At 54.9% G+C, this 12,671-nt stretch overlaps 1 pseudogene; it reads right to left on the reverse strand.

Annotated features, from left to right (window-relative positions):
• The window catches only part of LOC134565057 (dual adapter for phosphotyrosine and 3-phosphotyrosine and 3-phosphoinositide-like), a 113,865-nt pseudogene extending 107,154 nt beyond the window's left edge, over positions 1-6,711 (reverse strand).
• Positions 6,712-12,671: the final 5,960 nt, after the last annotated feature.

The following is a 12,671-nucleotide window of genomic DNA, read 5'->3' on the forward strand; positions in this document are numbered from 1 at the left end:
TCCAGTAATCTATTTTTTTGCTTTGATTTCAAAGGTGAATTTTACCACAGAGCTCACTTTGACAGTGTGGAATGTTACCAGAAAACTACTGAGAGAAAAAATTAATCCAGCAGTATTCAAATACTACTCAAGAGAATAATCAGCCAAAAATTAAAGCTTCTCCCTATGACTCCATCATTCATCTCTCTCTAAATCTATAGTGAGTATCTTTTCTGTGAAAGACATCGCTTTTCATGCAAGAAGCATAACCTCTCCTGCAGACCATCTTAGTTACTAGGACAGTGTTTGTCTTCTCCATGAAAATAATATTTTTATTTTTCTTTTGTATGGGTCTGATTTTTATAACTCCTTTGTGATGACTTAACATCGTAGGAACTAAAATATGTAAAGTGGTATTAACATTTCCTAAGGTTAAATTAACAGATTCATATTTTACCTTTCCCTAGTCAGAGAAAGCTCAACTAAATACTCCCCCACCAGTTGTTCACTTCCCTGTCTGTCTCAGTTAAAGGAAAAAAAAACCAACCCTCTGCCTTCTTCTGTGTGGTCTCCTCTCTAACTGTATAGTTACAGTCTCCCTAACCTCGTTCTTCATCTCTTGATTCTGCTTTTAAGTGCCTCTTCTCAAATCCCTTTTAAATTCCACTTCCCTGCTACTTCCATGAGTAATGTATTTTAAGGTGCAGAGCCAATTCAGCCTATCTGCATTTTCCCCATCACCTTTACCTGTCTGACCTAACCTCTATGAGCAAAGGACAGAATGTGGCTAAAGAGTGTGTCGTTATTTTTACCAGAAAGAGTTTATAAGTGGAGTACCTACTATGTTACAAAATACATTAAACTTACAGGTTTTCTGTGGTTATGAGGACAGCTCCAGTAACACTTCATGATGGATTTGGATGCAGAAATCTTAGACTTTTGTACCTTTACAGAGTGAGAGAGATTTAAAGGTGGAAACCACAAGAGAGTAATTGATGCTAATGCATGCCTCAGCTGAGTATGGCTAGAATCATAAGGATGGCATGTTAGTTACTTATATCCCACATTATTAACCAAATCACATTTGTCTGATTATTAATCAGTGGAGATGTCATGCCAGCACAGAGCAAGAAATTGCTATTTGCAAGATGTGATGGAGCTGCAGCTTTCCTGTGTACTTTTGGCTGTGACCAAACAGGTCTATCATTTTGCTTGCTGTAGAGTTTTTCTGACAACTGTAATCGATACAGAAAAAACCCTTAAACCTAAAATCATCTACACCTTTGCAAAGATGTTGAAGCACTCTGATCCCTTGTGAGGCAGCGCCACAGGGGAGCAGTCCTGGGGAGTCAGCCCTGGGTCCAAGCTGTGCACCCAAACTTTAGATGAGATGCATGGAGGCTATTAGACACCTCCAAAACAGGCTTTACAAAAGCTGACACTATGGTAGCTAAGAGGAAAGGCTGGGGAGAAGGCATTAAGCCTAAACCACATGGAATTTTACTCTTTGCTTGGGGCCAGACTCTCAGCAAAGAATCTCTGAGGAGCTGGCGCCACATCAGTGCAGAAATTTCTGATACAAATAAAGAAGACAAGGAAATCCTTCTCATTTCCCCCTGCCCTTCTAACACCATACAGTGATTAGAGCACTTAAGCTGGGTGTCAGAGATTCACTTTTTATGACTGGCATTAGGATTTGGGTGGCTCTGTACCCTGTAGCAATGTCTTAGTGCCATGGGAAATACCCTGATCTGACAGCCTAAGGCATGCAGGCCTCCAGGGCTAGCCATGACTGAAAGTGGAGAAGAACAGGTGTGGATTTTATGTATGTATTTTTGTCACTAGGGGCATAAATTCCCAGTGCTGAAGACAGAAGTATGTTATAAACATACATGTATGAGTGCTCCATTGTGGTTTCTGCCTCAGTTGTGAGTCATTGCCTGGGTTTGTAAGATTGAATAGATTAAGTTCAAGATACCACCAAAGGAAAAGGGCAGGGAAAAAAAGTCTCAGGACCATAGTTAGAAACTAGACTGTAAAAATAGATACATAGAGTCCAGTTTCAATGCTCATTTTGGGGAGGATCTTGTCTGGGGATCTTGGCAGGGATATGCGAACAACTGTTACTCAAAAAAACAACACCACTTTTAATTGTGCAGGTTTGAGGAGCAAAGATCTGATTCATTGTGCACCCTTAATGCAGGAAAACCACACAGTAGAGGGGAGAGTAAGGTGTGAGAGATTGACACCCGAGACCCTGGTTTGAGAGAGCAGAGTATGGGAGCACTGAGAACTTGAGGTGGAGACCTTACTTGAGAGGAGGCATCTGGTAGAAGGCAGAAGCGGAGCAGAGGGCCAGGCTGCTACAGCTGCCAGCAGTCACCCAAGTACAATGAATGATCAGGGTTTAAAATGCATTCTTTGGCATCTGTCCTGGTTTAGGACAAATTAGGGGGAACATCTCCAAGAGGAGCCCCTTAAAAAACAAACCCCCACAACTCCTTTCCCCTCCCCCCCTCCCCCGGGTTTGGGAAGAATTTCCTCAGAGGAAAAGTGGAAAAAAACTTGTTTATTAAGAAAACAACAAAAAAACACTCCCCAACACAAGATAAAGAACAGCCCCAGATGACAACAAATGTTTTCACCAGTCCAAGAGAGGATGAACAACTTGGGCAGTCTCTGCTGGGGAGGGTGCCAAGCTTCTCTCACAGATGCAGACTCTGGGGGTGGTTCCTTGACGTTCCCAAATCAAGGTCTGGAGCCAGTTCCGATGTCTTCAGGAAAGGGGAGGAAGGAAAGAAGGGGAAAAAACAAAAGCAGAAAAATGGCAAAAAGCAAGCAAAAAAAAAAGGCAAGCGAGCAAAGCCAGCAGCAAGCGAAGCTGAAAAGCCAGCAGCAAGCAAGCGGCTGGGGGAGGGGTGCGGCTATTAGACAAAACAAAAAACGTCTCCGAGAGCACAGGAACAGAAACACACGATTGGGATACAAAGCACTGTCACCCCAGGACAGCATCCCAGGCATTTGGAAAGAACTGTATTTGAAGACATACTCTTAGCCCATCATCAATTAAAACCAAGATGTCTCTTAATAATGTGCTAAAATAGTGTCTTTCTCTAGTTATGTCATGATTTTATTGTAGTTGCTTGAGACAGAGGGGCAAGCCTGTAACACATGTGGATGGGACACAAAACCCAGTGAAGTTGTTTAGGAATGAGGATGCCATTTAGCACACCTCTGTGGAGAACTGCAGCCTCTGTGTGTACCAGGGGAGTTGAAGCTGCATGAACTTGGGCTAAGATTAAGGCTGAGGAAGCCTAGTACGCATAAAAGCTGATGCCCAGCTTCTCATTAACAGCACACTGGAGGCAGGACAGACTCAGTAAGGATGGAAATCAGCTATCCCTGCTGCCTGGGGAGAGCACGTGACCTGACTTGCTCCAAACCCTCCAGGTTTGGAGGATGTGTCTGTGTTAAAATAGCATGTGGTGCTTCAGTAATACTTTCCATCCTGTCAATCTACAGCTTAAGAAACAACCATGTATCTATGTAGAGTACTAAAAACTGCAGCCACTTCACTTGTTTTCCTCCAGGCAGCAGAGACCCTTATTTGAAACAGGCTATGAACCTGCCCTTGCTGCAGGGAGCCTCACAAGACACCGCTTAGGTTCAGTAAAGAAGGCAGGCCATTTTTCCTGGAGGCAGTAGGAACAGTGCAAGCCCATGGGAGGATGGCAGCAGAGCAGCCTGGCTACAGGGTGGGATGAGGAGCTGGGAGCACTGGGAAACCCTTGTTCTGACATGGACAGTGCTGGGAAGAATTCTGGAGTGGTGTCAGTTTTGCATCTTGTCTCCTCTACTCCTGTGGCATCCCTGGCAGAGCTGCACACCATGCCAGTGCATGCAGCTGTAAGGTCCTGGATCCTGGTAATTGCTTTAGGGATTTCCACAACTCTCCCCCACCTCCATTCAGTGTTACCAGCCCAATGCCAGCTTGCTCACCTAAGTGTTCAGGTACTGTAAATTTGGGATGTTGTTTTTTAAGCTGTGAATTTAGGATGTTATCTGCATTGTCTAGCTGAGGGCTGCTCCTCAACACTGCTCTCTTTCCTTTGTTTCTCCTCCTCCATGTTTAACAGCTTGCCTTTTCAAAACTTTCATGGTTCTGGACTGATTTTTGGTTTGTCATCTTGGGGACTGCTCAGTAAAGCTCTCAGCCACCAAAGGTCAGGCATGCCATAGAAATGCCTATTAATAGGTCTAAGGTGCTGGTTGTATCTAAACTGGCATTTCTTGGAAAGAGAAAGATTTCTTGGAGACCAGTGGGTCTTTGGACTACTGTAAAGGTGCAGAGCCAGGCTGCCATCCATAGGGTGTCCCTATGCAACCACACTTCCTGAAAATGGGGACACAGGGTGAAGTGGGATAGTTTAGGGAAGAAAATAGCTGTTTAGCCACTGCTGCGTGTAGAACGAGGGTACACTTGCTGTTGACACGCTGAGAGCTCAGCTGGTGCCCTGGGAGTTGTCTCCTGCAGCCGGTGCCGCCACCCCCCTGGGAAGCTGGGCAGTGGCAGGATCTTCGTAGGCATGGGCAGCTCTCCCCTTCCAAGGGCTGTCCGGGCGCCTTGATTCCGGCAAACACAGATGTTTAAAATAGGATTTCGTTCGGCCGGCCTAAGTGACGCCGTCTCTATGTATAGTCCGCGCCCGGGGCCGCCCAAGGGAAGATCATCTCGGAAAACCCGCAGGACCTGGGCCCGTCCCGGGATGTGCAGTGCCAGCTCCCCCGCGGTAGCCGGGCTGTACCGCGGAGGGCTGCGGGGGCAGCTGAGCACGGCCCGACCCCTCCGCCCCCCGGCGGCGATGCCCGCCCGGGCCGGCAGCCGGCGCGCCGGGCGGAGGAGGGGACGAGAGCGGAGGGGAGGGCAGGGAGGAGAAGGGCGGGCAGGGCGTGGGCGGTCGCTGCCCCCCGGCCCCTCCGGCACGTACCTGCCCGCCCCCGCGGGCCACTGCCGCGCCCCGACGGCCCCGGCATGGACGCGCCCGGCCAGCGGCCCGCCAGCCCCCGAGCCGGCCCGGAGGGCGCGGCGGCGGAACGGGACCCGAGCGCAAGCCCGAGCCCGAACCCCGGCCCAGAGGCGCCCATCCAGGAGGAGGAGGAGGCGGCGTACGTGGAGATCCGCGGCTTGCCGCTGAGGCCGGAGGACAGCCGCCAGAAGCCCGAACTGGCCCCGGCCGGCGGCGCGGAGGGAGCGGCGGGTCCCGCACCGGACAGCGGAGCCGGTGGGATCGGGGATAGCGACTCGGTGAGGGCCGGACCCCCGGGGAAGGAAGCGAGGCCAGCATCCTTGGACCACTGGCGGGATCGCCCTCCTTCCCCGGCGGCGGAGGAATGCGGCGCTGACACCGGCCCCGGCTCCGTGGAAGCGGCGGGGAGCGGCGGGATGCCAGAGGCGGGGGGGGGGCCGGAGTCCTCTTCCTCGTCCTGCCCTTCGCCCGTGACCAAGGCGGACGACTTTCCCGCAATGGGCGACCCGATGTCGACGGAGGACAAAACCTCCTCGTCCTCCTTCGGCTACGAAAGCGAAGTGGAGGATGAGGTCGCGAAGTGCAAGGCGACTCCTCCCGGCGCCCCCCCGGGCACCCCTCCAGGCGGCGGCCGCGACGAGTCGCACTATATCAGCACGCAGGAGATCCAGCTCAGCGAGGTGGACCACGACATGGACTTCGACGCCGGGCTTGCCGCCCGCTGGGACTTCGAGGATAACAACGTGATCTACCCCTTCGTTGACTACGCCTCCTTCGGGAGCGACGAGACCCCGGGGGACACGCTGACGGAGGAGGAGAATAGCTGCTACCTTAGCACGACCACCAGCGACCCCAACAACCAGACAGACAGCATCGACAACACCAGCAGCACCGAGATCGTCAGCCTTACCTCCGAACACGACACCCCCGGCGGGGACAAGCGCGCCAGCTCGGGGGAAAGTCGGTTCAAGCAGCCTGACTTCCCCGGCGGGAGCCCGGGCGCCCAGCTTCTCCTATCAATCAAAGCCGCTTCCCGGGCTATAAATGGGTCTAGCAACGTGAACGGAAAGCAAAACACTGTCTACGCTGCCAAGCATGAAGGCGACATGAGTCTCCGTGTCGCCGCGGCTCCTGACCGCAGTGCGAGTTTAAAACAGGATGCAGTCCGCGACCACGCGCAAAAGTTCATCGGGGTGCCCGCGCGACTGCAGACGCGGTGCGGGGCCGCCAGGGCAGGGGAGCACTCCAGCGGCGCCTCCAGCGCCGTCAGCGAGATGGACGATGCCGACAAGGAGGTGCGAAACCTTACGGCCAGGGCTTTCCACAGCCTGGCGTACCCCTATTTCGACACCCTGCGCCCCGGCTCTCGCGCCTCCTCCGCCTCCCTGTCCGACAATGCCTTGGGCATCAACCGCTGGTCCACCTACCTGGACCTCAAGTGCGGCAGTCTGGGGCCGAGAGCCGAGCCCAGCCTGCTGCGCTCCGGCCGCTCGCAGACCAAAGCCCTTGAGTTCGTGGTCAGCAAGCTCGACGGGGAGATCGCCCACGTCGAAACGCCGCGGCGGCTGCGGGCGGGCTCCCGGGTTGTGACCCTGCTGGACCTCGGCAATGCCGCCGAGGCCGGGGAGCCGCCGGCGGCGGAGGGCGGCGGGAAGGGCTCCAGCAACAAGTCCAGGTTCGCCTCCAGCCTCCTCAAAAACGTCATCTCCAAGAAGATGCAGCTGGAGCACGAGTTTAAGATGGAGCGGGGCGAGATCACCGACACCTCCTACACCGGGCCGGGCACGGGCCCGCAGCCGGAACCCACCGGCGGCAGCGCCGGCCGGGAGCGGCAGCGGGAGGATGGCGTGCAGCGGCAGAACTCCCGGCACTCGGAGGGCGGCTCGGACTGCACCGCGGCGCCGGCGGAGGATGCGGGCGAGAGCGGTGGGGGCCGGTCCCCGGCCTCCAAGGCGTCAACGCCCCGCGAGGGGAACCGCAGCCTGGACCGGGCGCTGTCGGAGGAGCTGTGCGAGGTGAAGCGCAGCGCTTCGGAGGCCATCAAGACCACCTTCCTCCGCAGCCAGAACAGCGCCTTCAAGTCCTGGAAGGAGCGGGAGGCGGAAAGGAAGGAGGAGAGGGCGCCCGTCGGTAAGCTGAAACTCTCTCCCAAGCACGACTGGCGAGCCGACCTGGGTGAGATCTCTGCCGGCAAGCCCATCAAGATGTCCCGCCTGTTCGTCCCCGCCATCCAGCACATCCCTCGGGAGAAGGAACCCGGCAATAGGGCGACCAAGTGCTCCGCCGCGGCCGCCGCCGTCTCCTCTCCCGCCGCCGGCCCCGCCACCACCTTGCCCCCCGCCGCCAAGCCCAAAGCCCCCGAGATCAAGATCAGCCTGAGCAGCCTGCAGCAGCCCCGGGACGCCGCTTTCAGCATCGCCCAGCTGCTGACGCCGCAGATCGCAGGCCGACCGCCGGAGGAGGGCAGGGGACAGCCGCTCAAGCTTCTCAAGGCCGGCGACGGCCCCGACAAAGTGCCACAGTTCCTGGTGCGCGACGTGAGGGACAGCAAATACAGAGCCCAGGGGATCCTCCACCAGGTGCGGGACGTGCGGAAGCTCATCAAAAGCTCCTACAGCGCTGACTCGGGGGATAACAGCAGCGACAAGGGCAGCGGCGCGTCCGAGCAAGGCAGCCCGGAGCAGAAGCCCCGGCAGCAGCTGGTCATCGCCGGTGTCCCCCGGTCGCTCTCCCCCGTGGTTATCACCTGCCAGGCGGTCGGCCACACCGGCACCAAGCCCACCGAGGCGGGGGCCAAGGCGGCTGGCAGGGCGTCCGCTTGCCCCCCGGAGGGCACCGTCCTGGTGCACCGCACCTCGGGCAGGCTGCCAGTGGCCACCATCGCCCCCAACAAGAGCGATGCTCGCCAGCCGGCTGTGCTCAAAATCGTCTCTAAATCCTCTGCGCCCTGGCGGCACCAGCCACCGCCCGCCGAGAGGGGCCGGGGACCGGAGGACGACCTGCGGGAGGAGAACAAGGCAGCTCCGGTGCAGAACGCGCTGGAGAAGCTGACGGCAGCGGTGCGGAGCATGGAGGAGTTCTACAGCTTCAACAAGCGCGAGTGGAAGCGCAAGAGCGACCCTCTTCCCATCACCGACAGCCACGTCCTCTCCCTCATCGCCAGCCAAGAGCGGGGAGCCGTGTCCCGACCCGCCGCCGCCGCCGCTCCGCCCCCGCCGCCGCCGGCGGACAAGGCGGAGGAACCGTCGGGCAAGGGGCCGAGCGGTGGTGAGCGGCTGCCCCGCCGCCCCTCCAACGGGGCCGCCGACAAAGTCTCTTCCAAGGCGGCCGCTTTCGAGATCCTGGCCCGGCAGCGGCAGCGCGGCCCGCCGGCGTCCTGCGCTGAGCCCCCCGCCGCCCCCCGCGCCCTCCTCACGCTGGGCGGGGCGGGCGGAGCCGCAGCCCCCGCGCCGGCCAAGGCCCCCTCCGAGGGCGGCCCGCGGGGCCCGGCACCGCCGCGCTCCCCTCGGCTGCCCGCGGGCGGCGGCGGCGCCGATGCGGAGCGCGGCCAGGACTGCGGGAACTATCTGTCCCTGCCGCTGAAGGCGCCCACCGAGCCCGGCTCCCCCCTTTCCCCGGGAGCGACGACGGGCGGCGGCGTCCGCCCCTGCCCGGTGTCGGCGTCAGCGGCGGCGCTGTGCGGCCTTCAGCCCTTCGGCACGGCCAAGCCCCCCGGCAGCCCCAGACCGCCGCCCGGACCCCCGCCAACCGAGGAGACCCCCGCCGCCGCCCCGCCGCCCGCCGAGGGTCCGCCCGCCGCCCTGTACCGCCTCCCGCTGCCCTTGGCTGCTCTGCCCGGCGCCGCGCCGCCGCGGCTGCTCTGCTCCTCGACCTCCGTGCCCTCCGCGGCCACAGCGGCCGAGGCCTTCCCGCAGACGCAGCGCAAGGTGCTGCTGGACGTTAGCACCGGGCAGTACTACCTGGTGGACACGCCTGTGCAGCAGCCCTTCAAGCGGCGCCTCTTCGACCCCGAGACCGGGCAGTACGTGGAGGTGCCGGTGCCCCAGCAGGCGACCGTCGCTCCCGTCCCGCTGCCTCTCTCGCCCCTTGCCCTCAATGCCGGTGCCTATGGCGCCACGTACATGCTCTACCCCGGGCTCCTGCCCACCGCCACCGTGCTGCCTGCCGGAGCCCTGCAGCGCCCGCTGTCCCACCCGGGCAGCGATGCCAATGCCCCGGCAGAGCCTGGCAGCCCCGCCGCGCCAGAGGCAGTTTCTGCCGAGAGTCCCTACTACGTGGCTGCCAGCAAGGGCCCTCCGCCACCGCGGCACGGGGCAGCCGAGGCGAAGCCGGTCATCAGCATCACAGCGCCGTCCACCGGCCCCCGGATCGTCGCGCCGCCCTCCTTCGACGGCACCACCATGCGCTTTGTGGTGGAGCACCGGTGAAGAGCGCGGGTGAGTGGGCGCTGCCTGTCGGGCACGGCAGTCACGGGTGACGGGTCAGGGCAGGCCGGATTAATGGCCAAACGACAGCAGTGCCACAGCTTCTCCTCAGGGGAGAGAGGGTCCACAGAGGGGCCCTCGCCAGGGTGTAAAATATAGAAAGGTTAGGCACACCCCTTGGTGCAGTTCACTATTCCTTGGAGCTTCTTTTTTTGGCAGTTTCAGAGAAGCACACTGTAGCTGCTCATCACACAGCCTGTATTTGTGCAGCCCCATGGCTGGGGCACCTCCCATTGCTCCCAGGGATGGCAGTGCGGTTGGGCATCTCTGGATCCATCATCTGGACCCATCTTGCAAGCCATGAGAGAGCTCCTTCACCTTGGCATCACATCCTCCTCTTGTTTCACCTCTTCCTCCCAAGGGGAGGTGAGCACCTCTCTCTTTCTCCTGAACCTGTTTCTCCCCAGCCTCAAGAAGAGTGGGAGAGAGGTCTGAGGAAAGTAAACCCTTATTTTGGATCCTTCTTGTTAGTGGGGTGAGGGAGCGGGATGCGTGGAGCAGTCCCAGGTGTGCTCTCCTGGAGCCAGGGGGCTGTTGGCAGGGGCAGAGGTGCCCACAGCTGCCTGTGCTGCAGGAGGGCTCCCTGGGGCACTGCTGCAAAGCAGTTTTACACAGCAACTCTGAGCTTGGAGCGCCAGAGTCCTGAGTGTCCAGCTGCCTGGGGCTGTAACCCAGGGCCAGCCTTCAAATTCAGGGGTCTACCCGTCCTGGAGTGAGGAGGGTGTGGGACTGGGCATACAGCATGCATTGAAACCAGCGTGGTGCAGATTGTCCTCTGCAAAATAACCAAGGAACAAGGACATTTCATTTTAAAAGACCTGAAATATTACAGAAGTGCCTTCAGGATTGGTGTCACTGCTCCTTCTGCATCTTGCATTGGAATGCATGGCTTGTCTTTAACACATGCAGTATTAGACAGAGCTGACAAATCTTCTGTGGCTTACCAAGAACTCACAGAGTTGTTTTTTTGGTGTATATGAAAAGGCAAAGAGAAAGAGTGGAAGAGTGGTAACAGTCAGAAGTTTGGGATTATCACCAGTTTGTGCTGAGTTTTGTCCAGTTGCATGCTTGAGGGTAAATTTTGTCTTCCAGCACTTGGGTTATTTATTTTGCTTTAATTTTTTTTTTTTTTTTTTTTTAGTTTGCATCATCTACTACATAGTAGATGATGTGTTGAACGAAACCTTATCAATGTGATTTATACACTCACTTCTCTGCTTGTAATTATTTTCTCTTGAAAGTTCCATTCTTTTATCCGGGCTATGGATGAAATTGTTTTCATTGGCCCTTACGGGTCACTCAGGACAAGGAACATACCACTTTAACTTGAGCTCTGCTGTGCTACTTGAGTTCATCTTGCTAGTAAAGTCAGAGAACCTATATGAATTGGTTAAAAGTAGTTCATTGTTTTCCATTTGGTCTGGAGGCTGAATTGGGACTGCTAGCAGAAGGAATTTGTTAGACTTCAGACTAGAGACTTGACGTTTTTGAAAAGGTGGGGTGTATACTAGATCTATTTGTAACAGTAGCTATTTAAAAAAAAAAAAAACCCTCCAGCTTTTGTTGTGTCACTCTTTAAAAGTGAAAAACATCATATTTCCAGGTACGCCCTGCCCCTCAGTTCCCAGAGGGGTATCCTGTTATCATGTATTTAGCATGCCTTCAGTGCCTGATGGGGCAGGTCATACTCTCACCAAATTGCTCTTTCTCACTGGTGAAGTTAAAACAGAAGGCCTACTTTGTTGAGCTGTGTCAGAGCTCTACCACTGCAAAACTGTGTGAAAGCTGCCCCAAAAGACTGGTGATGCAAAAACGTGCATAATCAGTGCAGAAGATGTCTTGGGTTGAAAAATGTAACCAAAAAAGTGTATTCTATTTTCATCTGTGGAAACTGGTTGGGTGATATTGTTCTTTATCTCTTGTAACTCTAGGGGGGGAAGAGGGCAGATGCCTTCTGTTAATGGGACAACTGATAACACCAGATAAGGCAGTGCCTCCTTATCTCTTCCTCCACCCATCCTCCTCTGAGGGACATCACCCGTGAATGGGCCATTTAAGGCCTCTCACATGACTGATAACATTACTTCATTCCACTGTGAGATGCTCCACCCAGTGGGAGGAGCCAAAGCCTTTCCACTGGGATAAAACCAGCCATCCCAAACACCACGATAGCCTGTTTTTCCAATGAATTCTCAGAGGAAGACCAGACCCATCTCGCCAGCACTGGACCCTTTTTTCTACAGGATCATCTCTACTTCACAGAACAAGATCTGTTACTCCAGGAAGACTTATTTGGACTGCTTCCAACACCCTGACAACAGGGTGTCAGGTCATATCTCTGACTCAGTCAGGGTTTTCTAGGACTTTTGTTTGTTTGCTTGTTGGTTTGTTTTTTTTGTGGTACTACTGCATTTGTATTTTTTTTTATTCCTAGTAAAGAACTGTTATTCCTATCCCCGTATTTTTGCCTGAAAGCTCCTAATTGCAAAATTATAACAATTTGGAGGGAGGGGGTTTTTTACGTTCTCCATTCCAAGGGAAACTCCAGTTTTCCCTGACAGATACCTGTCTTTCCAAACCAAGACATAAGGTCATTCAGCAGTGTGCAGACTGCAGCTTAATTTTACCATCCTTTCAATCTTGGAGCATGCCAAAATGCTCGTTGTCTAATACAGACAGGGATGCCCCCTCTGAGGTGTCTTAGACCTGCTGGTGAATGTTTCCTGCTGCTGGACTATGGATGCATTTTTTTTCCTTTGACCTGTTTTGACAGTCTTAAAATTAATAATTTTAACTGCATGCTGCAGGATGTGTTTGACTTCTCATTTGACTTTGGTTATTCATGTATCTTATCTCAGTGGAAAATTATGTATGTGCCAGAGGGGAATCACATCTGTAGCGTTTTTCTAACTGTTATTTTCATTCACCTACATACCTTTATGTCCCTATGGATAATTTTTCCTCTTCTTGTCTCTTTTATTATCTACTTTGTATTTTGTTTTCCATTATTTTCCTCTATCCTTTGTTGTTTCATTCATAATGAAAAGCATTTGCTTGCTCTGCCTGATGTTTTTCCCTTAACAAGAACAGCAGTATAATTTCATGTGAATCTAAGGATGAACTGTTAACTTTATTAATTCCAGTTAGTTGCTTTCACACCAGACCAGGATTTTTTTGACTG

This window comes from Prinia subflava (assembly GCF_021018805.1).
Source record: "Prinia subflava isolate CZ2003 ecotype Zambia chromosome W unlocalized genomic scaffold, Cam_Psub_1.2 scaffold_32_NEW, whole genome shotgun sequence".
Lineage (NCBI taxonomy): Eukaryota > Metazoa > Chordata > Aves > Passeriformes > Cisticolidae > Prinia > Prinia subflava.